This window comes from Vulpes vulpes, chromosome 9, assembly GCF_048418805.1.
Source record: "Vulpes vulpes isolate BD-2025 chromosome 9, VulVul3, whole genome shotgun sequence".
NCBI classification, from domain to species: Eukaryota; Metazoa; Chordata; class Mammalia; order Carnivora; family Canidae; genus Vulpes; species Vulpes vulpes.
In genome coordinates, this window is record NC_132788.1 from 70,096,873 (window position 1) to 70,124,759 (window position 27,887).

A 27,887-nucleotide genomic window follows, 5' to 3' on the forward strand; every position below is an offset into this window, starting at 1 on the left:
ACACATATCATGCCTGTGATCAATAATTGAATGGAAAATGTCTTTCATCTTCTATACCCAACACAAAACTGCTATAAGAATTAATAAGCAGGTTCCCCCAGTGCAGTGTAGCACATTCTTTCAGCAGTGCATGCCCTTTCAGACCAGAAGCTCACTAAATGTCACTCACTCCAGCCCTGAGCCCTCCTGGGGCTCATCCAAACCCCTCTGCTAGCAGGCAGCATGGAAACACATATCTCAAACCTCCTTGTCTCACAACTCCATGTTCTGTGGTTGTTTCCTACGTGGGTTTCTGCCTTCAAGGGCTGTGTGCTATTTCTCACAACAATCCCCAAACCACCCATATCATCTTATTAAAAGTACAATAAACAGTCTCACAAATCCCCTTTATCGCACCCTAGCCCAAGTCCGAGTTGTACTCATTCCCCATGTGGAATAGCAACTGATCCTGCTCCCTGTTGCAATCCACTCTTCACACAACAGCTAAAGTGATTTTTTAACAAACATAAATCACATCAACTTGCTTTAACTGCTTGGATTCCTTTGAAGTTCCTATATGGCAATTTAAATTCATATTCTCATCTGTGACCTGTAAGGCCTCACAAGATCTGCCCTAATCTTTCCTGTGCCAATCTCTCCCAAGCTCCCTACGCTCCAGGTTCTAGCCTTCTGTCAGCACCAGACCATGCCAAATCCCTGTCTTCCACAGTGCCTTTCCGCTTGCTGCCCCTCCACCTGGAACCCTGCTCTTCTGGCTTTCTTCCTGTTTGCCTTCTTCCCTTTCTGGCTTGCCTTGAAAGTCACCTTCTCAGAAAACCCTTTCTAAAAGTAAATTCTTTCATTTTTCTCTATCATAGCCCTTTGTTTCTTTCCTGTTATGATTTTGTTTACTTATTTCTTGGCTGACATTCTCAGTAATGGTAAACTCCGGAAGGCAGGGAATTTGTCTTCATCTTAGTGCTTAGCACAGTGCCTGGGATTTCTAAACAGCTCGATAAATATTTGATGAATGAATGAATGATTCCTTGGAATCAGAGCTACACACACACACACACACACACACACACACACTTCACGTGGAGCCACTGGCTCTTCTGTTTTGTATCTGGGAGCACAGCTACAGAAACGTAGGTAAATTTTTTCTGATACTGTTCTTTTCCAGCATGAATCTGGTCAACCAAATTATTCAGGAGTTGCACAGAGGGTAATTCCTTCCCCAGTGAACACAGGACTAAAGAGGAAAAAGAAAAGAACCTACTGAAAATTCCCTTCCTCTGCAGACTTTTAAACTGCTAATCAGCACAAACAGCTTGTAGTAGATTGAGCACAAAAGGCTGCTGAAATGGCACATAACTAATTCCAGGTGATTTAATATCTTACATTGCCCTAGTGAAAATATTGACAAAAAAGAAGAATATGATTTGGAGGCTTTCTGCACTGCTGAATTTGGTGTTAGCTTTTGAGCCTCTATCAGAGCATTTTCATAAATCAACATTGCTAAAGAAAGAAAGTCTGGGTGTGGCATCCAGGAACCACTGTCAAATTAGAAAAATGCTAGCAAACGGAAAAAGGCTAGCTCTTTGGGTGTGAAAGGCCATATGTAGCAGCCCTTTCCCAAATGTATGCTCCACTTTGACAATGTTAGAGGTCACCTCCAGCAAGGCTCCTTGAGGGTCCGATGGCATCTTAAACCTAAGGAGGAAACAAGCTTCCCAAATATATTGCCAATATCTATGGTTAGGTAGCAATCATAGGGAAGTATGAAATTCAAATACTTCTGATAAATCCACATCTTACACAAGGTATCTATAAGCACAAACTAGGGCAGCCCGGGTGGCTCAGTGGTTTAGCACCGTCTTCAGCTCAGGGCGTGATCCCAGAGTCCCAGGATCGAGTCCTGCATTGGGCTCCCTGTGAGAAGCCTGCTTCTCCCTCTGCCTGTGTCTCAGCCTTTCTCTCTCTCTCTCTCTCTGTACTCGCTCTCATGAGCAAATAAATAAAATATTTTATATATATATAAGCACAAACTATTTTATGGGGTTTTTTATAGACAGGTCTGGTATATGTTGACTATCTTAGGGTTCCAAAGCTATTCTTTCACTCATAAGAGCATTCTCTGGTACATTATTTCAGAATTAATTCCCAATTGCTTTATGAAAGAGAGTATTCATTTTAATCCTTCTCCTGACCACATTAAAAAGAATACACAAGAAGTAAGAAGATTCTTTTCAACTGTCATATAGGAAAGTTGGCTTTGGATTCACAAGAAATCAAAAGAAAACAAACAAACAAACAAACAAAAAAACAACAAACAACTGTAGTATCTAGAATTATTCTGCCATACATTTTCAAAGAGCCAAAACTTTAAATTCTAGTAATATTTTCCCCACAATACCTCAATTCAAATTGTACCATCAGACATCGGTATGTATGTATGCATGTATTTTAAAAATTTTGTTTTTAAATAATCTCTACACCTAACATGAATTCACAACCGCAAGATCAAGAGTCACATGCTCCACTGGCTGAGCCAGTCAGGTGGCTGAGGTTTTAAATATTTTCTGATTAGTATTGTTCCTCTAAAATACAGTAGTGCTTTTTTAAACATCATTTTTGTTTTTTTTAAGATTTTATTTATTTATCCATGAGAGATAGAAAGAGAGAGGCAGAGACACAGGCAGAGGGAGAAGCAGGCTCCATGCAGGGGGCCTGATGTGGGACTCGATCCCAGGTCTCCAGGATCACACCCTGGGCTGAAGGCAGGTACCCAATCGCTAAGCCAATCAGGCATCCCAAAACATATATATATATTTTTTTTTTTTTTTTGCCAAAACATCATTTTTGTTTACATTTTCCGCCATATCTGGGCAGGTAGGTCTCAGATCCCACATTCTTGGGTTTAAAATATCTCTAAAGACTTTCATCATACCAATTTCCAAAGCTTTTAGAATGGCAGTTGACAAATTTGATGACACTGACTGATTCATGGAGCCAACAAATAAAAAAAAAAGAGTGGAAATGCTGAAAGTCAAAAAAAATTCATAATTCATAAAATGGTCACCTCAAGTAAATTTCACTATCATATCATTCAACAGATGGCAATGGTATCCTTGTCAAAAGTCAGACTGTAAAGCTTTTGAGAGATGTGCTTCAATGCACAATACAGTTTTATAATTAGTCACCTAGTATGTGGCCAAGAAATAAATGACACTTTTTGCACTTAACATATAGTAGTATAAGCAAATCCATGACAGTTTTCAGAGGTTTCCATTTTGCTGATAAATGCTTGATGAGAAAGCAGAGCCTGAGAGTGAATTCAGCATAAGTAAGGTTATGTAGATTTACCAAAGAGCAGTTATGTATATGTATGTGTATGCCCACACATGCTATGTGTTCAAATTCTCAATTTTATGGTCTCAAAATTATGCCTTGTCAGTATTATTTATTATGTGCACGTGATTAATATGTGCAAGGAATAACTTCAGAAGATAAAGCTAGAATATTTCACATCCCTGCAACTAATGTTTTATCAACTCTACTAACACACAAGTTCTTCCTATTGAACTTTAAGAAGCTCTATTTTCCGTATTTTCTAGGTATTAATGAAATATCTACAGTAATCAAAGAGAGGGATGCATTATTCAAGGTGCTATCAGAAGCAAGAATACCCATTACCAATCAATACTGTGGATATTCATTTTCCTATTTTTTAAAATAAATTACTGAGGTAATCAAAATGCAATGTATAAAAGATTTAACAAGTCAATTATGTGATGGCCAATGAGAAAGTGATATCCCAAAAAAAAGGAGTGCCTAGATAGTTCAGATGGAAGAGCGTGTGACTCTTGATCTCAGGGTCATGAGTTTCAAGCCTGGGCATAGAGATTACCTAAATAAATAAAGCTTGACATTTTTTTTTAATAAATAAAACAAAATAAGATATAACTAAAAAAAATAGTGACATTGATAATGTAGCACATGACTTCAATGTCTCTAAGAAAAAAAAAGGCACAAAATATTTTCACTTGAAAAATGTGTAAATATTATACAAACATACACAACAAATAAGAAAATCCTGGTATTTCATGGTTAATTCTTAGTATTTAATGACTTTATCATTATTTTACCTTTTTTTTTCTTCTTTTCATTTCACAAGCATATTAAGTGTAGAGAACCAAACACACAGTAGCCTTATCTGCATTATCTAAGCTTCTAGAACTGAGAACCAGGTCCTAGAAGGGACCACAGAACACAGAGTTAGCAGTACTCTGAGACATAAAGAAGAAATTAACTCACCTGAAAAACACAAAAGGTGCTGTGTTTTTCTGCTGGAGACATCTGATTTCCTGGCCATCTCAGAATTGGAAAGCACTTTTCAAGGTCATAGAACTCAAACATCCTTATGATGGCTCTGGATGTCCACACTTCCTGACTTACCAATCAAGTAGGAATTAGGTTGGCTTCCCATCTTTCACCTAGATTTGGCTTTCTCTAAGCCCACACCATATTAGGAAGGGCTCCTATTTTACAATTTGTGGAAAAGCATTTTGGAACTTGAGAAAAGTAATCAAATCACATTTTATCACCCAAGAAGTTTAACAGCACTAGCCTACAGTGTGATAAACAGTGCTAAAAATTAATTGCTCATTAAATAGGGCTTGCATGTTTATTTTGCTTCAGAGAAAATGGTAATTGCAATGGAATTTCTTCCTTGACATTCAAATTCTACCTCTTTCCTGACAATTTTATCTCATTTTTAAAAAGATTTTATTTATTTATTTATTTATTTATTCATTTATTTATTTTATTTATTTGAGAGAGAGAGTGAGAGAGAGAGAGTACAAGTGGTGAGGAGGAGCAGAGGAAGGAAGAGGGAGAAGCAGACTCCCTGATGAGCAGGGAGCCCGATGACAATAATGGGCTTGATCCCAGGACCCTGAGATCATGACCCAAGCTGAAGGCAGATGCTTAACCAACTGAGCCACCTGGTGCCCCTTGAGTACCTTAATTAAACTGGAGGTTTACAATATTTCAGGACTGTCAGGCCCAGAAAATGCATAGATAGATAGATAGATAGATAGATAGATAGATAGATAGATAGATTAATCGATCAATCGATCGGCATGTGTTTGGTGGTAACTGTAAGCATCTTCAGGCCATTCTGTGTCTAATTCATCTTGGACTTTATCCAGCCAGTATAATGATTTTCACACAGCAAGAACTTCACAAATTTTCACTTAAGGACTAAATGCAGGAACTTAATAGGACAAAGGCAGAGAAGTGTGATGAGTTTTTCTAAGGGATGTCTTCATTCCTTGAAGTTGGGCTGCATGTCCTAGAGCACTATTCTTAGTACCGTGATCATCTTAGGAAGTACTTTGGGCATGACCTAAGTCAACAACCCCTTTGAGTTTTCTTGCAGCCCTTCTCACTGTAAACAAAAAGTGGAATTCTCAGGTAGGTCCTAATATATCACTAACAACACTTTAACTTTACTAAATCTTGCTATTTATTTTATAGAGGGAGACAGGAAGCAGGACTTTAAACTGGAGCCTTCGGCAGCTTATAGTATCCAGCTAGTATTAATGATCTTAGACTGTTTTCATTGTATTATGTTTGTAGTTACCTTTCATTGTTTCTCACTGACGCTAGTGTTTCATTCACAGTAATGAAATAAAACCTCCATTTTACGGCAAAACTTTTTTTTAATGTGCTATTAAAAATGTAAGTACATTATGAAAAAAATAATGAAGATGTTGTATTTGGGGGAGTCTTAGAAAATAGAAGATGATCGAGTGACCAGTTGTTTTAAGAAGAAAGAACAGCAGGAAATGTGTCTGAGAAGACAGGAGCTCTAAGAAGGCTGGAACAGCCAGCAGTTGAGTAAAAGGAGAGGGTCTCTAAGGATACAGGAAAGTAGAAGGGAATAATGAAGGCTGAATCTGGCTGAATGTGGAAACGAAGTGTGACAGTTACTTGGCCTGCAAAGCAGTGGAGAGCCAGGGGAAATTTTCGGGAAGTAAGTGACATCATGGTCAAAGTGACAAGCGAGAAAAGGGATTTTAACAGTGACATTTAGACCTTAGTGGATAAGAGTGGTTACAAAAAGCAGAAATCCAGTAAGGAGAAGGTTGCAGCAGTCTAGTGATTAAAAGACTGAACAAGGAATTATCCAGAATGGCTCATGAGAAATAAATTTCAGTGTGTCAAAGAGAACGTTAGAACAGGCTTTGTGGTCATTTAAAAGTCAAGAAAGGATGCATAAGACAGAAGATGGACAATCGCTAAAACAAAACTACCCAAAAAGTGCTCTCTGCTATAGTAAAAATGTATTTTGCTCTAACAAAAGAAACCATGGGGGAAAAAAATCTGAGGATTGCTTGTGTTTCAACAGTCTCAACAGTTTTTAATATGGGTTTATAGGTTGTTTCGCCTAAAAATGAAATATATTCAGTAAATGTAAGTTTTCTGAACAAGGGAACATTTTATCAACAGCTAAATGATTTGTCATTAAACAACTTAAGACCAAATCAGACAATCTGATTTCCAGTTCCACTCTCACATGAATGGTGCCATGAGTTCCCTTAACCTCCCTGAATAGGATTAATACCTACCTTGTTTAAACACCCAGTTTTTATTGATTTTATTCATTTATTTAACACCTGGTTTTTATAAGCATCACATTAAATGATATGTGTGTGTGTCTCTTAAAGGTGATTTTCAGCATTACCATTATAGAATTAAATTTGCCACAACAGAGCATTTTAGGGTTACATATATGGCATTTTGCCTGCTGAATTAGTTTTGAAATATGAAACATAGAGTGCAATACTCTGCACATGCGTTTTGCAAGACTGCAGGAGAAAAACATCTACTCCTGTTTATCAGAAGGGTGGGAAAATGTAACAGAGGAATAAGAATGATAGTGCGTATGGTTCCCACGCACAAAGAGAAAAATGGCATGCCACAGAAGAATATGATGGGAAGGTGTGAGGAAATAGAGAAGTAGAGGCAATGAGAGCAGACTGAACCCCTATCAGATATGGCAGCGGTTGTTCTTCATCCATTACCAGGGAGAATTTGAAGAGAAAACAAACAGCCCAGGACAGCTCCCTTGCTGTATATTCTTGACCTGCTTCTTGTTCTGTGCTTGACAACACTGCAGGAAGACAGGAGAATAATGTTGGTACTCAATCCCCCCCGCCCCGCCCCTTCAGTCCCCTTCCTTTATAATCCTGTTTCTGAAAATTACAGGTAAAGATAGACTGAAGCCAACTGCATAATCATCATTTTGGTGCAAGAAGCCTCCTTCTTCATGTGCTTTTGACTGTGACAGATCAATAGAAGGACATGAAGCAGCTCTTTCCTCCCCCCCCCTCCCCCCCACACTCAGGTGCCTGTGCAATCTGAGTAGTCAGTTCCTGCTTCCTGGCATTTGAGTTTTGCCATGGTCCTTCTGACTCAGCTAGGGTACCCCTAGTTCTCCCAAGGCCAAGTCACTTCCAAGTTACATGGTCAAGTAAGGATAAGTGCAAATGGATGAGAGGTACAGAGCATCCAAAAACCCGTCCTGCTACGGAATCTCAGCCTGAAGGGTCCTCAGCTGTCCATCCTCTCCTTCTAGCCTCCCTCGCCACACAGCTGCCTTTGGCTATCCAAAGTTCACTGTCCTGCCACACTCCCTTCTCAAAGTCGTGTGTTCTCCTGGGCCCGAGAGATCTAGGAAGTAGGAAGAGAAAGGAGTGCCCCTGTGGGGTACAGGGTTGTTCTACCTGTGTTCCATGTTTTCTTCCACTTTGTAATCAGTCATATGGTGAGTAAATGGTATCATGGCAGGTTTGAGAATTCTCTTTATTAGCATGTCTATTTCTTCCTTCCCTGTCTACTAGAATCCTCCAGCACAGCAGGGTAGCTGCACGAATGCTCCCTTTGTATCTGGACTGGTGTTTTATGCTTTGGACTTCAGTGGACGCTGAACTTGTTCCAGGTCTAGTCTTTACGAGAACTGACAATATTCTAAATTGGACTCTTAGAACCCTTAGCCATCATGTAAGAAGTTCAACGACCTACCTACTGGGTTCAGCCTTTTTTGCATGTGCACAGCACCAGACATGCAAATGAAGCTATCCTGGGGACAGTAGCTCAGCCCAGCTACAATCTGCACACTACCATGTCACCTTAGTTGTCACCAGGTGGGGCTGAAGAAATCATCCATCTTAGCCCTGCCTGAATTCCTGACACACAGAAGTATGAGATTTCATAAAATGGCTGTTTTAAAGTTATGCATTAGTAATGTGGCAACAGATAACCGAACAGTGCCCCTTTACTCACATTTTACATAAATTGCTACATAGTCACAATTCAAACTAATTTTTCATCATTTCCTCTCTTAGCTACACGTAAGTCTCCAGGTACTTATCTTCCAAACGATACACAACTTGTGTATTTCCCCCAAGAATCTGATATGCAAAACACATTCCTATTGAGGTCTTAAACAGTTTAAAGCCATATGGTGAATTCCCCATGCACAATTCAACAAAATAAATGATGAAAATAGCGCGAGCTCAATTTCAGAAGTCAATGGAATGGTGATAGTATTTACAAAGCATGGCCTCCCTAAGTGATAGTAATAAAAAATACACTGCAATACACTTGCACCACAAAATCTTATCTGCAAACAATAGCACCTTGGGTAGTTATGAATGTGTTGCTTCTAGAAGGACATCTTGTAAAAGGTTTGGAGAATTTAATATTGCTGTTGTGTATCTGTATGTAACATTCTTAGGTAGATCACCAGGAAAGATGATTTCACTTGATTTTCAGATTAATGAACTATATGCCTATGGATGAAATACCAAAATCTTTTTTAGTTTAAACTATTTCATAATTTCTTAATGGACCATCCATAGGTCATCATGATTTCTGAGTTGCCTCTTTCTAGCCTTTCCATTCTCGTCCCTTGTTGAAGAGATGCTAGCTATAATTTCTTTTGTCTGTGAACAAATCTGCAAATTTTCCATCATCTGTTCTAACTTGCAGTTTATACTCAGTCATCCACTAAAATAAAACAGTTATGCTTATTAGAATGGTTCTAAATTAAGAGTGAGCAGTCACTGAATGAGGAAGATCTTTCCATACCAAAATGCTCACAGTGAATTCAATGAATTTACATTGCTATGTGGACTCTTTTGTTCAACTTTCAGATACTGGTTTAGGATTTAGAGACTGGAGGTAGCTAGTGAATTGACTTCAGATTTACTTGTTCTGATTACAGCCACTGACTTATTTTATATTTTTTACTGTTATTTGCAGTAGTAAAATAGCATAAGGGGAAATGAGCATTGTTTTGGAAACAGGTGAGAAATACCTATGCTACCTGTATCATGGATTATTTAAGGACATCTACTTAAATAAAAATAAATTAGGATTTATAACACCACATTAATTACAGATTTATTCAAGACCTTCACTTTCATATTTTAATATTTGTGGACTGGAAGTGGCTGAAATAATTCCTTCTGTTTTCTACTTCATGTTTAGCATGAGTTCTAAACAGCGCACACCTGGCCCAGTTTAAACATGTACATAAAACACCATACAACCACCCACATAAACTTGTGTCATTGATGGAGCCAGCCTGAACCATAAAGACACTGGAATACAATCTTCAAAGGCAGTAAATGTGAAGTAAATCCAGTTGAATAAAAATATAGAACTGGTCATTCCATTCCCTTCATAGAACACAGAAGCAAATGTGTAGTAGCCACATTAGCCTCCCATTAAGGACATAGTCTAGTTTTCGGCAGAAACAATCAAACTACTCTCCACTATAAGCATCCAGTCTGTTAAACCCATTATTTAAATGAACTTGGGAAATGATGACACACACCTTTCTATCCCTCCTCATCAGCTCTGAATTTCGAGGGGCAAAGGAAGTGGAATGCATGCTTAATTGAGGCAGTAAATACAAGGCTGTAGCAGATTGTTTTACTGTTAAATACAGTAATGAGTTTTTAATGGCTGCTGTCCAAAATTACACTGGAGAAAAATGGTTTATTAGTAATAATAATAGCTGGCACTTTTATCTTCAAAGCACTTTACAAATATTAGGTCATTAATCCTCCAACTGCCACTGGGAGGCGGTGGTAAATGTTTCTATCCTTAGTTTACAGCTGGTGAAACAGGAAAATAGAGGTAGTAACCAAGTTTTCAAAAGTAGGTTTTGGGGATAGAGGTCAATTTCCAATTCAAACAACTCCTATCTTTTTTTTTTTTTTGTAGTTTTATGATTTTTGTTAAAACAACTACAATATGCTCATAAGCTATCTGTCTATTCATTTTCTTTACTGTGCAGCCTGGCATTGAGATTGGAGATTCTGATGGCCAGCTCTTTCCACAACGGCTTTGTGGTTCTTGGAGGAGACATTGTGAGCAATCTCTGCACGATAAGATTTGTCGCACCGCAGCAACCCTTCAAGCTCCCTGGCACTGTGGACTAGGAACTTCTGGAAATCACTGGGCAGCATGCGCTTTGTTTCCTTGTTCCTACCACAGTCAGTGCTGGGCATCAAGATCTGGCCCTTAAATGTTCTCTGCATCGTCTTGTCAATGCCTCTGGGTTTTGGCCAGTTGTGCTTAATTTTGACATATTGGTCTGATTGGTGCTGGATAAATTTCTTGGTTCTTTTTTAATGATCTTGGGCTTCACCAAAGGTCTGAGTGCAGCCGTGATGCCAAGTGGAAGATGGCTGCATCTCCGCAGGAAGAGAGGACTCATATCCATTTTTATACATAATTGGATGGCATTCACTGTGATGACTGCCAGTCCTTCTTTGAGGGGTTAGTGGTTAAGGTCAAATCCTGTTTATCTGAACCTGATTCACAAAGGCATACAGGGGTTGTATCCGAATTGCTCAATGGTGGTCCTTTAGTATTATTTCAAGCAAGTCAACTGTGTTAAAAAAAATTCAGCCCAAATCAATTACATGCAGAAGCTTCTATGCATAGAAAACGTGATTTGTTGAGACTCTTTGAAATCTATCCCCACTGAGAATTAATTGCTAGAGGTTACAAAGCAAAATGGAATCAAGGTCAAATTTAAACATCTTTATTTGGGTTTTCTATTTTTATTCATTCATTCAGATCTCCTTTACGGAAAATAGTATACATCTCAAATTAGTGCACAATAATAAGTAATCCAAATAGTCTATTATCCATTCTGATGTACTCCGTAGATTTTAAAATTGTTATCATTTTTGTTTGTTTGCTTACCACTGTGGGCAATGTTTTCAATTTCTGCCCATTGTATAATATCTGAAATATTTTAATCTAATAAATGAATTCTCCACCGTGTCATCAGATGCATTTTACAGAACAGGTTTAGAAAGTCTCTGGATTTATAACACCAAAACAAATGTATTTCTTGAGAAGCCAAGTACTGTACTTTAAAGAAGGAGACATGAGTCACATAAAAGTCCTATAGCAAATCCATTCCATAAGAACCACAGAAAGGGGATCGGCTGTCTAGCCAAAGTAGAAAGCAAACATTTTTGCCTCTGTTCTAGAAAAAGGAGTTGGAATTCCTCAGCATCTGAGAATGCTACTTACATTTTGCATATTAAAAGATAACAGTAATATTTGATTCTAAATACCCCAAACCAAAACATCAAAGACCATACTGGCCATGCCTAGAATTGCATTGATCTTTTTTTTCTTCAAAGCCTTATCTTAATTGACAGCTGTTAATAAAGATAGTGCCATCATGACGATAGATGTCATTTTCAAGAACAGTCAGGCTGGCATATGACATCTGTCATTGCCAACTATTTCTATCTTAATCTGGGGTGGCATATACTCACACCTTTGTGGAAATGCCAACCGTGTAATGCAATTGGTTATATATAACACCCAGACGTGAGGGAAACCCATGCATACTGATATGACAGCATCAGGAACATTTCTGCCAAGAAATAAGAAATGGTAATGAAGGCAAGTGAAAGCTTTGGGGAGGGTAAAGGTTGAATTTTACATACACTGGTGCCGAGGGACAGGATAGGACAGTATGCTTTCATGACAAGATTTCGAAGAGAACACAAATGTCCTCCTCTCCCAATGTACTTCCCACATGGAAGTCCCTCACCATTAATCCTTTGCATTAAGGCTTTTAAACAGTCTTTTTAAATGCTGCCATTCTGGGGCACCTGGGTGGCTCAGTGGTTAAGCATCTGCCTTTGGCTCAGGGTGTGATTCCGGGGTCCTGGGATCAAGTCCTACATCAGGCTCTCCAAAGGGAGTGTGCTTCTCCCTCTGCCTGTGTCTCTGCCTATCTCTGTGTCTCTCATGAATAAATAAGTAAATAAAATCTTTTTTAAAAAATGCTGCCATCCCTGGGATAAGTATGCATATTCAGGTAATACCTTAAAAGGAATCCTTTATATCTACTTTTCTACATGTTTAACTGAGATAATGAGACACAGAACAGGTAAATCTGGATAAACAACAGGGACAAGTACGAGCCCTTAATGAAGACTATAAAGCCCTTAATGAAGACTTAACCACTATATCTCAACGGGGCACTGATGGATGCTGCACACCTGGGAAATGAAGTCCAACACAGAAGAGAAAGGATGTGCAAAGGACTAAATGTTTGAGTCTCCCCCAAAATTCATACATTGGGACCCAAATTCCAATGGTAGGTAATTAAGTCATGGGTTGAAGCCCTCATGAATGGGATTAGTTCCCTGAGAAGAGAGACCCCACACACCTCTCCTGTGCTCTTTCTGACATTCTTGCTGTGAAGATACAAAGAAAAGTCAACCCAGAAGGAGGCCTCACAAGCAGATCATGCTGGCACCCTGATCTCAGACTTCCAATCTCCAGAACTATAGGAAATAAATCTGTTGTTTCTAAGCCACTCTGCTCTGGTACTTTGTTATAGCACCCTGAATTGACACAGGGTGCTGAAGCTGTATGAGAGACTCAAAGGGTAGCATTTAGGGATTTGGGACAGGAACTCAGATTTTACTTTACTTCTCAGTGTGAGTCCTGGTAAATCCTAGCTCTGCCACCTCCAAGCCAAACAAGATGACCTTGCACAAAAAGCCCCCTATGTCTATGTCATCCAGCTTAAAACAGGTATTATAACAAAAGCACTACACAAATCACTGATGCAGAGAGTGCAAAATATATCAAATAGTCAGTAAATAGTATAAGTATCAGCCTGGCACAGCCTTAGTCCTGTCTCTAATATAAAATAATTATTCAGTAAAAGCTCTTTCAATGACTGGTCAACATCTCATAGGACCTACAATCAATCAATCAGTCCATCGATCAATACTGTACAATTACAGAAGCTATGGAAAAATCACATCAGGGACGCCTGGGTGGCTCAGTGGCTGAGCGCCTCCCTTCAGCCCAAGGCATGATCCTGCAGTCCCGGGATCGAGTCCCACATCAGGCTCCATGCAGGCAGGGAGCCTGCTTTTCCCTCTGCCTGTGTCTCTGCCTCTCTGTGTCTCTCTCATGAATGAATAAATAAATAATAAATAAATAAAATCTTTAAAAAGAAAAAAAAAGAAAGATCACATCTCCTTGACTTTGGGCAGGGCTACATTCAGCCTTGGAAATATAGCTGGTAACATTTTCAATATTTCCCTTAGACTCATTACATCCTTCAGTATACACATTAACTCTGATTTTTAAAATTTCATCAACTATAGGGATCCCTGGGTGGCTCAGCAGTTTAACACCTGTCTTCAGCACAGGGCATGATCCTGGAGTCCTGGGTTCGATTCCTGCGTCGGGCTCTCTGCATGGAGCCTGCTTCTCCCTCTGCCTATGTCTCTGCCTCTCTCTCTCTCTCTCTCTCTCTTTCTCTGTCTCTCATAAATAAATAAATCAAACCTTTAAACAATAATAAAATAAAATTTCATCAACTATAATATATTTGTTTTGCTTTAAATAAGAAAATCTAGGGGCACCTGGGTGGTACAGTCAGTTAGGTGGCTGACTCTTGGTTTCAGCTCAGGTCATGCGATCAAGCCCCACTTTGGGCTCTATGCTCAGTACAGAGTCAGCTTAGGACTCTCTCTCACTCTCACCATCCCTCCCACTGTCCTCTCCCTCTCTCTTAAATAAATAAATAAATAAATAAATAAATAAATAAATAAATAAAATCTAAAAGCAGTAGTGTGGGCCATGAACTAGATCACAAACAGGATATCTGATATTTTGATTTCACTATCAGACCTTGCTTGTTTTTCATCTATAAAATGGCCTAACAACTTGTCCCTTTTTGTTCATCATGTCACTGTAAAAGGCAAACAAAACTGATATGGAAAAAAAAATCTCCAAAATGCTGAAAGCATCCAAATAATGCAAGACATTACAATTTTTTAAAGAGAAATCTTGAAAAGTAACCTGAATGGATGGAAATGTAGTGTTGAGTGTGTCAAAAAAGGTCTTCTTCACCATGAAATCTTGCATGTATGAGGTGGGTTTTTTCCTTTGAACACCTCAGCACACAAAACATTCTATAATAAGCCGATTCTATCACTTTACATTCTTTAGCAAAGGTCTTCGATGTAATAATAAACAATTCACAATCAACTCTAACTGCATCAAATGATCAAAAATCACCACATTTTTCTTACCCACTTACCTTCCATTACACTGTGGATTACATCCCATAGCCCCAGGGAACACAGATGCCTCATAACACTGTGCTACCCATGCATCTCTGATTATTGCTTCATCCTTCACCCTGCTACCACTACACCAAAGAGGGAGATCCCTCCAGAGATTCAAATGTCCAGGTTACAGTGACTTTAAGCTGTTAAGACTATTGTTATTTGAGGGCATCTCCACTTTGCAGGCATAACATCTGCAATCTCTGGCATCAGACTTACCCCTTACAACAAAAGCTTTTGTTAGGGAAGAGCGTCTGCTAAAAATGCAAACCTGTTACCACAGTGGCTTTAATACGCCTTTTCCATCAGACTCTGCCATAGGCTCTCATCTTGGAAAGAGGAAATTATACAGAAGAACATACAAAATTGTCTGGAAGTTTGGAGACTGCAGCTGAAACCACCTCTGAACGGTAACATGCCCACCTAGGGCAATGAAAGAAGAGAATGATAGAGAATGACAAAGCAAAGTAGAAGAGGACCCTGAATACAAATTTAATGATTTTCCATTTTGTTCTACATTTGGCAATTCAAAGGTTCTCCTTCCTCATTGCTTGTGTTCCATAAATTTTAAGGCTCAAGTTGTGCTAGGTATTCTTCATTAACCTACCAGATTCCAATCTGTTCTCCACAGTCTTCCAACCTACTGTGGGCTGAGGGAGTCAATCTCTGCATACCATCTTCTACCAGGCTCCCCTGCCATCTGACTCCTGGTTACTTTGGCCACTCTAAGGAAGGAGCAGAAGATCTGCATCTGCCACTTGACTACAGGTCCTGGCTGGCAGCCTTTCCGGGAGCTGCTGCTCTCACCTCCTCAGTAACTTCTCTTACCTACTGTCCTACTGGATGAGGGGCAGTAACAGCTCTTCAGCCTGCCCAAAAAGATGTGGTCCCTTCTCAAAACTCCCTTCAATTGTCTCTTTGAGTATGCTTAAAAAATAAAAGCAAGAGGAGACCAAGTGTTACTCAGAGAAGACACAAAACTCTGGGTCCTTGAAGACTGCCAAGGGGACATGTTCTTCACGTTCAGCCAATGGCACTCTGAACACTCAGGTTCAATATTGTGAGAATATCAAGTTTTTAAACATAAGTAAGAAATATGAATTTTTATGTGAAATCCTTGGTTTTTATTTATTTACTTATTTATTTATTTATTTTTTTAAAAATCCTTCGTTTTTAAATATTGGCTGAAATACTTCTTAAACATTCCTTGAGCCAAATAAAACACCTATGTAGGCTAGGTTCAGTCCAAAGGAAATTAGTTTAGATCCTACTTAGACTACGCTGCCTCTTCTTTAGAAGAAAAAAAAAAATCTGTTTTTCATTGCAATGCCTGATTACAAGAAAGAAATTACAAGAAAGATGGAAATTCACATCTATACAACTTTTCTTACACAATTATTTAGTCCTAAAAAAAAAAAATTCTCTCTCACATGAAATCTCAAGGCAAAACAGAAACATCCGGACTCGAAAGTCACAGGAACCTGGATCTGTTCTAAATGTATGAATCTAATCAAATTATTTAATTCCAGTATGGCTCACTCCATTCATCTGCAAAATCAGGATAATGACTTCTTGCCTACCATCTTCACAGAGACATTTGGCTGAGAAATGAAATCATACACAGTAAATGAAAAGTGCATTTGAGCTCTTCAGAGACTAAAATGCTTTTTAAACCAGAGGGATTAGTAAGAAAAACCTCAGGGGTTTGCTGAAGCTTTTTTTTTTTTTTTTTCTATTCCAACCACGTTTCATGACACCGAGGTAACTGCAAGTCAGTGCCTTAGGCCAACATGACCTTAAAGACTACCCCAACCTAAGTTGGTGGTACTCAACCCTCCAGTGCATTATTCTCACCAAAGCTTCCAAAAAACCCAAAGTCTTAGTCACCATTCCCAGGGATTATGATGGAATTCATCTGAGTTGGTAGTTTTAAGAATCTCTCCAGGTGATTCTCATGTCAGTCAATCCTGAGAACGAGTACTCTTAGGATCTTTCAAATATGTGTAGCAATCACTGTGAGTATATATGTGTATAATTGATGTAGGTATCAACAATTTTCCATTCAACTGTGCCATGATGACAGTTTACACTTATTCACATACAAAGGGATACACACACATCTATCTATCTTTATACATTCATATACTGAATATGGAATACATAGATAATTACTGTAATTAAAAGCCAGAATTTATTGAGTGCTCAGTAAGTTCTTCTAAGCTGTCTATAAAGATTGCCCCATATTATGCTCACAATAATGTATACAAGCTGGCATGGATATTAACCTCCACTCCATAGAAGAAATCGGCATTGGATTAAAATGACTTAGCCAAGGTCACATACCAAGGAGTTAGTCGACTTTGATCTTGAACTCAGGCAGCCTGATTACTTTAGCCAGTGCACCAGTTTGTTTCCCACTGTGCCAGACAATATAAGGTTTATGAGATACATAAAATGGAACGTGTGTCCCCAAGAATGTTAAGATATGAGAAAGGAATTTTGATGAGCACTAAAATTCACAGGCTGCATAGGAAAGTGGTACTGTGTAGTCCCTAGAGTTAGGGAAAGTTGGATTAGAAGATAGGCAGCTGATGGTTTTGCTTACCTCCTACTTTGCAACTATGGAGAAAATGAGATGTACCCAAACATCAGAAGAGAGAACACTTAAGATCACCAGGAAAGGAAATTCTGTTTAAAGAAGAGAGTACATTTATATAGTTGCCAAATTCAACACATTTATTATTACCATCATCTGGCAGCATCATTTGGATTGGATATTTATGCCTTCTTAAATTTACCTCTATTTTCAGTTTAACCAGCAAACTACAATTTTTGAAGAATTCATCTCAGTTCAAACTCTATCTCTGATTCTTACTGAAAAATTGAGTATAAATATACACATAAACACACATACATATTCCTAATACTTTCATTTCCAAAGAGATAAACAAGCTATTATAAAAATGAAAATAATACTTTTTTCACAGAAAATTTCAAAAATTGAAAACAGAATATGCATTTTCTTTGTATTTGTATTATCTAAACACAATAGGAAGGTAAGCAGAATCATTTTTTATCCACAATACATAAAATCTCAATTAGTTATGGTCTATTTGTGCACTGACTAAAAACATTCGTTAACAAAACAGAATTTTCTAGTTTACTGGATAAATATACCAGAAGAAATTGCAGAATAATGTTAGGTTGCCAAGCAACCACAGCTCTACTCCCTCTTGTTTGTGATCAATTCAACTCATTCATCAAGCTTCCTATCCCAGTGCTAGAGAATTCCAACCAATATGTTTCTTGGGAAAATTATAGTGACTTTCGGTAACACAATAACACTTTTATTCTCAGAAGATAAACTTAGATGTTCTTTCGATCAAAGGGATGTGTTAATTCATTATTCTCTACATGGTGCTAATGAGAAAGCTATAATTAACTAACTACACTATTGCGACACACATAAAATAAACTGCAGTAATTAGTAATGTTTAAGGTGTTAACCAGCCTCCAAAATTAGAAAATACAGAATCTTTTCTCCAATAAAGATGTAGAGAAAGGAGAAAGCACCATATCTAATTAAATTGGGAATTGTTTCCATTCTCCCTCACATCCCAAAGAGGGGGAGAGGCATGGTCGCCAAAACATGAGAGATTTTACTTCAATAGCAGAGAAAATGGCTCAATGCCAATTCTACTTGTAGGTAGACATAAAATACTGGCGAATAATGTAATCCTTTCTTTAAAAGAATGCTTAGCACAATATTTTTCCAGGAATGAATAGAAAGAATATTATGCTTTCATTCATTAGCTGTGTTAACTTAGCATATTGTATGTAAATCACCATAATAATTGCATTCTCTTCAGACTGAATTAGTTAGTTACAATGAAGCTGTAATCAAAATGTTCATAATTGAAAATATAGTATTCTCGGTCTCGGTTTGAAAAAATAACAAGCAACACTGATTAAATCAGATAATACAGCACATCATTGAAAACAGTCTTAGTATAGAGACAACTTCCTCCTCTAGCTTATACCGTTGCATGTCAATTAGCTCCCCAAATTCAGGACTCAATACCTCCAGATCTGTCATGGTTTTCTATGTCATCCTTTGTCTTTGGCCTAACTTAAGCTTTCCATGTGCATTACTGCTTAGATTTTCGGGGGAAAATACAGAATGGTAAAAAGCTAAATTTTTGTTTCTCAAATGTATTAGACTCCATGGCACTGTAGGCGGTCATAAATCAAAGTGCAAAGTAATTTCCAACAAATGAAACATTTAATGCCAATGCTCCTGGGAAACAATATGTAAATGATCATATGAATTTCAGGCAAGCTGTCACACTAATTCCTCAAGGTACCTTTTAAAGATGACATATTCACTGTGAAGAAGGGGGTGTTGTCATGCAAAAGTCAAACTTAAAGCAATACTCTACTATCTGAATTGATATTCCTTGGGCTTCCTGACACTCATTCCTTCAAATACGATGCCATCCAGCCCTCTCTATCACTTAATTTTCCTTTATGAGATTAAAACAAACAAACAACAATAAAACCCCCCAAAACCCCTAGCAGAATCACAAATCAGCCTTGATCATTATCCTTATTTAATCCTCCATTAAAAAAAAAACTGAACCAGTCTAATTATTTCAACAAATTAATTTTTGGTCAAACAACCTATCTTCAAAATCTTCAAAAGTCAGCTATATTTTATCCAGCAAATATTTTCCGAGGTCAGGTCTATTTTGTAAAAGTCTTAAGGAACTTTGTGATGGGACCACATGTCCTGTTTTAGCTGCCTCAGATCCAACAAGACATGCCTATATTTTAGTAAGCAAGTGATATTTCTAAACTGTATTTAAAACCAATCCAGTAAATGAAATTAATTAACTTAAAGGTAATAAATATATTATGTGCAATATCAAATCTTGTCATTCTTACAATTAGGCCCACGGGATGTTTTGCTCATCACCAGATAAGCTGGAGCACCTAATAAAACCATGAGGTAGCAATGAACATCGGCAGTCTTTTCTTTAAAAGACCCATAAGTATAGATACAACAGAGAACAATCTGAAAAACATGTATTAATCATCATAGTCCTACTCCTCTGCAGTGATGTGGGTAAAAACATGCCCAGAAAGAGATTTTTAATGAACTGCCATAGCCAGTACTCACACTTGCCAAGAAATAACTATTTTTCTTCATTTATTCACTGACAATATTCAGGAGCTTGCAAGGAATGATTATACTCTATAGTCTCTGCCTTTACTACAGATAAATCCACCACAGCACTTAAGGCCATAAAATGGAAAGCTGGGTTATACACTAGACTCCAGAACCAAGTTAAATCATGACAGCCATAGAGTGGTCCATCACAAGATACTGAAATTAAGACAAACCTAACTGCAACCTCAGCCTGTGAAAGAGGACCTAGTCTTACACACAAAGCTGTAGAATAAACTCGGTTTTTTTTTCCCCCCTTGCTACTGAAAGTTTTCCCAAACAGCTTTCTAAGCTTCTCTCTGCATCCATTTACTGACAAGCCAACGTGACCAGCTATTGGTCATTTTATATCTTCCGATCTGCTGCAAACCACAGCTCTGGAGGAGTGGTACGGGGCAGTAATATTCAATACCCACCCATATTCTCCCAAATTAGGGAAACACGGTATTTTGCCTTCTATAAAGATGCAGAGAAATGAGAATGCACCGTATCTAATTAAATTGAGGATCAATTAATAGTAACAGTAAGGCCATCAGCAACCATAACTAATTTAGGGGGTTCATTTATTAAGCATTAAACACGAAGCTCAACTGTCTTCTTGGATTATCTCATTCCAGTCCTGCAAAAGCCCAATGAGCAAAGTGTAACTGACACTATCGTTATTATTTAAAAGGGGAAACCGAGGCACGGAGCAGTTAAATGGCACGTCCAAAAAATCACACATCACAGAGACGCTGGAGCTGGAACCGGGACCCACCTGGGCGCCGCGGGAGGCTGAGGGCCTGGCGCGGGGCCAGGTGGCTCCCCGGTTGCCCACCTCCGCGCGCACGCGCACAAGTGCCCCCCCCGCCCCCACCGCGGGCGTTCCCGAGGGCGCGCCGCCGCGCACGCGCGTGCCCAGGTGGCCACTTGCCGGCCCTGGGGGCCCCTCCGAGGTCCCCAAGGGCGGGGCTGAACCCCAGGCCCCTGGCTGAGGGCTGAGCCGCGAGCCCCCCCCCCCCCCGCGCCACTAGACACCTGCCCCCCGCCGCTCGCCTCCCATCACCTCCCCGGCCCGCCTTCCCGCTGACACGGGGGCTCGCCCCAAGGCGCGGCTCCGGGGCGTGGGTACCTGCGCCCGCGCCGCGGCGGCTTCCTCTGCCCTGGGGTCCTCGCAGGAATTCCTCAGCCCTGGCCCCGGCTGAGAAAGTGCGGCTCTCGCGGCGAGCAGGAGGGGTGGGGAGCAAGGGGCCGGCGTTCCCAGCCCCCAGCCTCCAGGCTCCAATCCCTGCTCTCCAGATTAATCACTTTCTCCCTCCCCACGCACACTCTCACTCAAAAAAGAGAGAGAGAGAGAGAGAGAGAGAGAGAGGCACAAAGAAGAAGGGACCATCCGTGACTGGCATCTCTAGCTCCCCAGCTCTGCTACCAAGGAGCCATGGCAACCACGCCCCCGGCCTGGCCCCTACCCCCACCGGGGAACCCCCAAACCTCCCCGTTTTCCCGCTGCCCCGCCCCAACCCTGCGGTCCTCAGAGCCTCCCCCTTCAAGCGGGCGGCGGCGTGGGCAGAACCCGCAGCAGTACCTGGAATCCTCCCCCGGGTCCGGGAGCCAGGCGGGGGCGGGGTGGGGTGCGGAGGGAAACGGAGCCCTGCGACCCAAGAGACGGTCAGGGGCGGGGAGGGGCGCCATCAGGGCTGACCCCAAACCCAGGCCAACCTCGGACCCCCTCCTGGAGAGAGGGCTGCAGTCCCCAGGACGGTGTGGAATGCCCCCCAGGGGGTCGGGGGCAATGCGCGGGGGCGGGGCGGGGGGAGGCTGGAGGAAAGGCAGAGGGTTGACCTACCCGTCTGCAGGCGGAGACAGTGGGAGCTGGGGGATTCGTGGGGCCGGTTCACTGTATCCCGCGGACCGGGCGCTGGGTTCGAATCCAGCCTCAGCCACCAGAGGGCGGCGCTGGGAACGGGGGCGTCTCTTACCGGGTTGGGGTTGAGAGACCTCGGACTGCCCCCCACTTTAGGCAAGGACGGGGCCCTATTGCGCACCACCGCCTCTCCAGCGAGCTGACCCCTCCCACGCGCAAAGCCCCAACCCGCCGAGCCCCACGCCCGCTGCCCCGGAGAAGCCGCAGCGCTAGAGCAAAGCAGAAGCACAGTAACCCCCACCCAGGCACACCTGAGCCGTCTGCGCCCTCCGAGCTGCTCCTACCTTCCCTCCGGGAAACTTCTCCCCTCGCTGGCTGGCGGCCGGGGACGCACGTGCGGTGTCCAGCGGCTCCGGGCGCGCCCAAGTGAGTTTCTGGCCGGCGGAGACCCCCCGGGCCCCTCCCGCCCCGGGCAGTGGCCGCGAGCGCGCGGGACCTGCGCTGGCCTGAGCCCGGATCCACGCCCTCCGGGCCGAGGCTGGCCAGCGCCTCTGCGCTCGTCCTCGTTCTGCGCCCACCCTCACCCACGCGGCTGATTTTCCCTCCCTTTGCACACTCCCTTGGGACACACACACAGAGAGAGAGAGAGAGAGAGAGAGAGAGAGAGGGAGAGAGGGAGAGAGGGCGAGGGAGGGAGGGAGAGCGCTACAGGCTTAAGACTTTTATTTCACGGTGAAAAAGCAAGGGAGGAAGCCAAAACTTCACTCGTCATTTTCAACATCTATGGTCAAAAGAGGTAGCACGGCTGTCCCTTTAATCTGCAAAACCGAATTTAAAAAAAAAGAAGAAGAAGAAAAGAAAAAACACCTGCCCCTCCCTGTGGTTTCACTCAGCACGTATTCCAGACACGGGTCGCCGGTCTGGTTTTCCTCCATCGCTGCCTGTTGGAAGGGTGTGGTACCACGTTCCTATTAAAAATACCCTTTTTGCTTTCCTTCCTTATTTATAGGTGTGATGAGGCTTGCTCTTTACAAAAGATGCTGCTACGATAAGCTAACAGATCATTGCCTACGTAAATTTGGGCACCTTCCACTGTTAACCGGTTTTAAATTTTGTCTTAATACTTATGATCTGTAATTTCACCACATTGTTCCATAAAGTTGTTTCCTATTTATTTTGTATTGATTCACTATTATAGGGTAGAAGAAAGCCCTGTGTGCTTATTTCCACTACAAAAGGCCATTTCTGATGCTTGATCAATTCCACCGAAACATGTAAATTTTATTTTACGATTCCAAAATTAATGAGGGAAAGTTACAGGCTTTTGCAGACTACGTTATTTATACACTCCTTTCTTTTTTCGTTTCTTTTTTTTTTTCACACCGTGATATTTTCCAAAATTTTCACACAATGCCACTTTAAAAAATTCTGTTGAATTTAAGTTCTCTTTGATGGTAAGAGAATCATTGACTTCCAATTTTTACTCCTCTAAAGCAGTAAAATTGACTTTACAGTCTGGTTTTGTTCTCTTCTGTGCATTGAACAATGAGGATATTTAGAGCTGTGAGCTCCCCTCAGAGTTGGATACTACTATAGTAGCCGACAGAGGAAAGGCAATTCAGAATTCTGCTTCAGAAGCAACTGAATAAAATATTTTGAAAATGAATTAGTGGACTTTTAAACTTTAATAATTGCTAACCTTGGAGCCATGACTCTGTCAGTTCATGTGTGGGCTCAATTCTTACTGAGTGCATTGCAAATTGCAAATGCAAGTGAGGGCAGGATTCTTCCTGAGTTTAAATTGTACTGCTAGAGTAATTTCTTTGCCCGAGGCATCATTATTCACATGGAATGTTTTCTAAAGTAGAAACAAAGATAGGATATTGAATGAAATTCCAACAGGGAAAATATAAGGAAACATTTCCAAGGTCAAGGAGACACAAAGCTCCTTGAACTGAGCTGAGTTGAACTCAGAAGTTGACCACCTTCTGGGTAAACATTCTCCGACCAAAAGACTCAGAACTCAATCCTGGCCAGACCAACAGAATACTCTTCTCCTCCATATACAACTCTTCTTTTCTCTGTGATTTGTTTTTTGACATTAGGATTATTGTGAGGAGATGATATAGATCATGGTGTGAAGATATATAGATACCTATAGCTATATAGAGAAAGAGAGAGGGAGAGAGATCCTAGTATTTATCAGTCATTGTTCAAGGTGCTAGGGTACAGTAGAAAATACAACAGACAAGACTAGCTGCTTCTTTTTAAATCAAATATCCAAAAATATATCAAGGAATATCAAGGCATTATATCTGAAACAAAAAGATGAAGGGTCAGTTCTTAAATACAAATTTTCTTGAAAGGAAAATAGCATATTTCTGAGTCTCTGACACTGCATATAAATGAGGAAATAAGCCCAAAAATAAGTCCAAAACTTAGTAGAGGCAGCCATTAAGTCTATACATACATGATATGCTTTACTCGAGGCAAATAAATTTTAAGTGAGGGAGAAAGGAAAAGAACATAAGGAAAAAAGGAAGAAGGGAAAGGAGGGAAGAAGGAAGGGAGGAAGGAATACAAATGATTAACCAAGATAGGAAAACAGTGTTTAAAAGAAAAAAAATTAGCCAGCTAAGGAGGTCTTTTTAAAGAAATGCAAAATAGAAGCAAATGACTTAAATTTCCACATCCAAACTTCATAAATTTCCACTTCCAACACTTCATAGATGTTACCTCCAGGGATAGGTTCTTTTTTTCTTTTTTAAATACATTTCCAAAGGCAGGCCACAAATGCAGCCTTTCTTGACCCAAAGAACTTAAAACAGCTCATTCCCTCAGATTCCTGGAAGGCTGGAACCCGAGACCAGAAGGCAGCCTTCAACCAGAGTAGAGATTCAGTGAAACTGCCTTCTGCTGCTGCTTTGAAACCCTCCCTTGGCTCCCATCCTCCTGTCTGACACTTTGTTCAGACTCAGTTCCCACTCAACAAATAATCCTAATCTATCAGGCATCACACAGTTGCACGGGAGTGCTAAAGAAAGACTAGATTTCTTACAAGTCACATGGAAATTTGGTTGCATTAGCTTTGAAAGGTGTGAATTTATCTCTCACAATTGAGGAAGGCCATGTAAAATGAAAATATGACTATTAGACCACAAATGAAGGGGAGAAAGGAGGTCTTTCATGAATAGAAGCAGAAGGTGAGAGAGATAGGCCAGTCATCTGGAAAAAATAGAAAAGGTATTAAGAGCTGGGGTATTTTTCAGCTTTTACTGCTGATTTACTGCCTATCCCCAGCTTGAACCATCATTTGGTATCATTCCCAGAGCCAGGACCATTGGAGGAGTATTGCCTTTTGGCAAAGCTGGGTAGCTAGTGATATGGCAATGTTCCTAGAAAAATTGTTCAGCGGAAGAGCTGTAGTTTTTGAAATGGCATTTCAGTCTAGCAGTTCTGAATAGTCAGAGATCCATGGGGATTTTCTGGCCACCTACTGTCCTAAAGTAAAGCAGCATGTTCCACTGAGAGGTAGGTCCTCAAAGGCAACCTTGGAAGTACAAAGCAGCTACCTTCAGCTTAGATACTAAGAAAGCTAAAGAAGATCATATTAATTCTGCAGAGTAAACTGAGTGTCGATACTCCTTTAACTTGTCCTTTAATACAAGAACAAAAGGACATGTATTAAAAATCAAAGGGCAATCATTTGGGGACAAATAAAAAGGTAACATCTTGTACTTCACCCCATGGATCATTAATACATGTGATTCAGCCTTAGCAGGTCACAGAACCACATATTTTCACTGGATTTTTTAAAGGGCTAGGTAATTTACAGACATTAATAACAATATACTTATGTAGCTATGATCATACTGTTATCAAATCTCATGCTTTAAGGCATTTGTTGATCACTTCTAAAAATCAAGAAGATTTCTTGCCCTCTAAACAGAAATGCTCGAATGCTCATTATGACTACCTTACCCTCCTGTTGGTGGTTTGCTCCAAAGTCCTGTGCAGTGAAGCCTTATCTCAGTGGACCGAGAACAGTTTTAGAGTATGAATCCATTTGTTGGGAAAAGCCTTCCTAGTTTTGGAGGATGGGAATTTCATTTAAATCTCTCTATATCCAACATGATACAAAATCTTTTCAATCTGGAAAGTACCTCAGGCAGCATATTTTCCAATAGCTTCCTTTTATAGTTGAGAAGAGCAAGGTTCAGAAATTTTCTCAAGGGGCACCTGGGTGACTCAGTGGTTGAGCATCTGCTTTTGGCTCAGGTTGTGATCCCAGGGTTCTGGGATCAAGTCCTAAAGCATGCTCCCCACAGGGAGCCGACTTCTCTGCCTATATTTCTGCCTCTCTCTCTATGTGTCTTTCATGAATAAATAAATAAAATATTTAAAAAATTTTTTCTCAAGATTTCCAGGTTAGTGGTCTAGAATTCATATATATATATATATATATATATATATATATATATATATGCCTAGAATTCATATATATATTCTTAATCTTGTTAATAATTAATATATAGATATTCTTGTATGATTTTAGAATATGACAGGAACTGCCATCTTGAAAGATAGTTGTATTTATTCCAATTTTGCCATAGCAAACAAGATAAATGCTAAATAGTGAGAATGGTGAATGATAGTAGAAGAATAAGGGCTGATCTTTACAGAGACAAATAGCCAAAATGAAGGTCTTAGTTGATTTTCTTCTATTTTGTCCAATTGATTCTGGAAATTGGTTTTCACACTCTTAGAATAAAGAAAATTTGGTAGAGTGAAAGGAGAGACTCAGTGGGTCTCCTTAATATAAGAGCTTATGGCAGGCTGCTGGTTGCTTCCCTCCTTGCCCTGACCCCCTCATCCCACAAATCTGTTCTTTTTTTTTTTTTTTTTTTCCTTCCTGGCCACATAGCCACCTACCTAAAGACTACATTTCAGGGCGACCTCTTGGGTCCTCTCTCTCTTTGTACTATCTCTCAACTTTCCTTTACTCTCACTAAAAGAGAGAGAGAGAGAGAGACTACATTTCACATTCACCCTTGTGACCAAGATTGGCCCCATGGCTAGGTTCTCACCTAAGAGACATGAGGAGAAATGCTATTAACAACAACTAGGTCATCTTCTTAAAGGTAATCTAGATTCACTCTTCTATTTCCTTCTAGTGAGCCTATAATAATGAAATATTCATGTTGAAGCTGACAAAAGAACCCCCATTTTCCTGAGTCCCTCATGAGTCTAGGAACTAGAGCCCACATACTACCATGAAAAACCGAACTTCCCTATTCTTTGAGCCAGTGTCTTTTGAGGTATTTTTATTGTAACTATTTAGTCTTTTCCCTAAGTAATCTGTGTCACCAGAACAATTTCAAAATAGTCAAGAAAAATAAGAATGGATGATATAGTAAGTATCCATTGTTTTTGCTGGCCAGCATGTATAGACATTCATACAGCTCAACTAATCCTAGGAAATAATATCTCCTAGGTTTATGTGGCTGAGTTGAGGCTGCTGCCAATACTTCCTATTTACCACAGGTCCAGATATGTGACACAGGTATAAAATCCATATTCCTCATCTTTTCATCTATGGTGATTAGAGCAAATAAAAGCAACAGACTCAAGACAAGCTAATGAAAGCCCTACCTGGGATGTATGCTTGAATTATTAGGAAATAACACAGAATTGCTCAGGAAGCTTGATGTAAGGTAGGAGAAGGTGGCTGCTTAACACCACTTAGAGAAAAAAAAAAAAAAACACCACAGGGAAAAGAAAGGAAGACTGTACTTGACAGTTAGTTGAAGGCTTAGGTCTTCAGATAGATGAAAGCTTATTGTTTATTAAAAGCTAAAACTGAAATACATCTTAACTATGTAGCTAAGTGAGTGAAAAACTATTAGAGCAAAATAGTTTGAGTTAGTTTCCTAACATCAAAATCATTTTTTTAAAGATTTATTTATTTATTTCAGAGAGTGTGTGTGTGAGTAGGGGGAGGGGCAGAGGAAGAGAGAGACTTCTGAAGCAGACTACCCACTGAGCATGGAGCCCAATGTGGGGCTTGATCCCAGGATCCTGAGATCATGACCTGAGCCAAAAGTTGGCTGCTTAACAGATGGAGCCACCC

General features: G+C 40.2%; 1 protein-coding gene across 21 annotated transcripts in view; it reads right to left on the minus strand.

Moving 5' to 3' along the window:
* The window catches only part of CHL1 (cell adhesion molecule L1 like), a 315,215-nt gene that overhangs the window by 172,194 nt on the left and 115,134 nt on the right, over positions 1–27,887 (minus strand). For 3 of the 21 annotated variants that reach the window (XM_072720407.1, XM_072720416.1, XM_072720402.1), the window contains exon 1: positions 21,026–21,366. The exons of 6 other annotated variants lie outside the window; for them this stretch is intronic. The gene's annotated coding sequence lies outside the window, so the exon portion shown is untranslated. Of the gene's footprint in view, positions 1–21,025; positions 21,494–21,739; positions 21,850–22,068; positions 22,473–27,887 lie in introns of those variants that run through there. 12 more of the 21 variants (XM_072720409.1, XM_025984685.2, XM_072720411.1 and 9 more) reach the window with 11 other exon arrangements.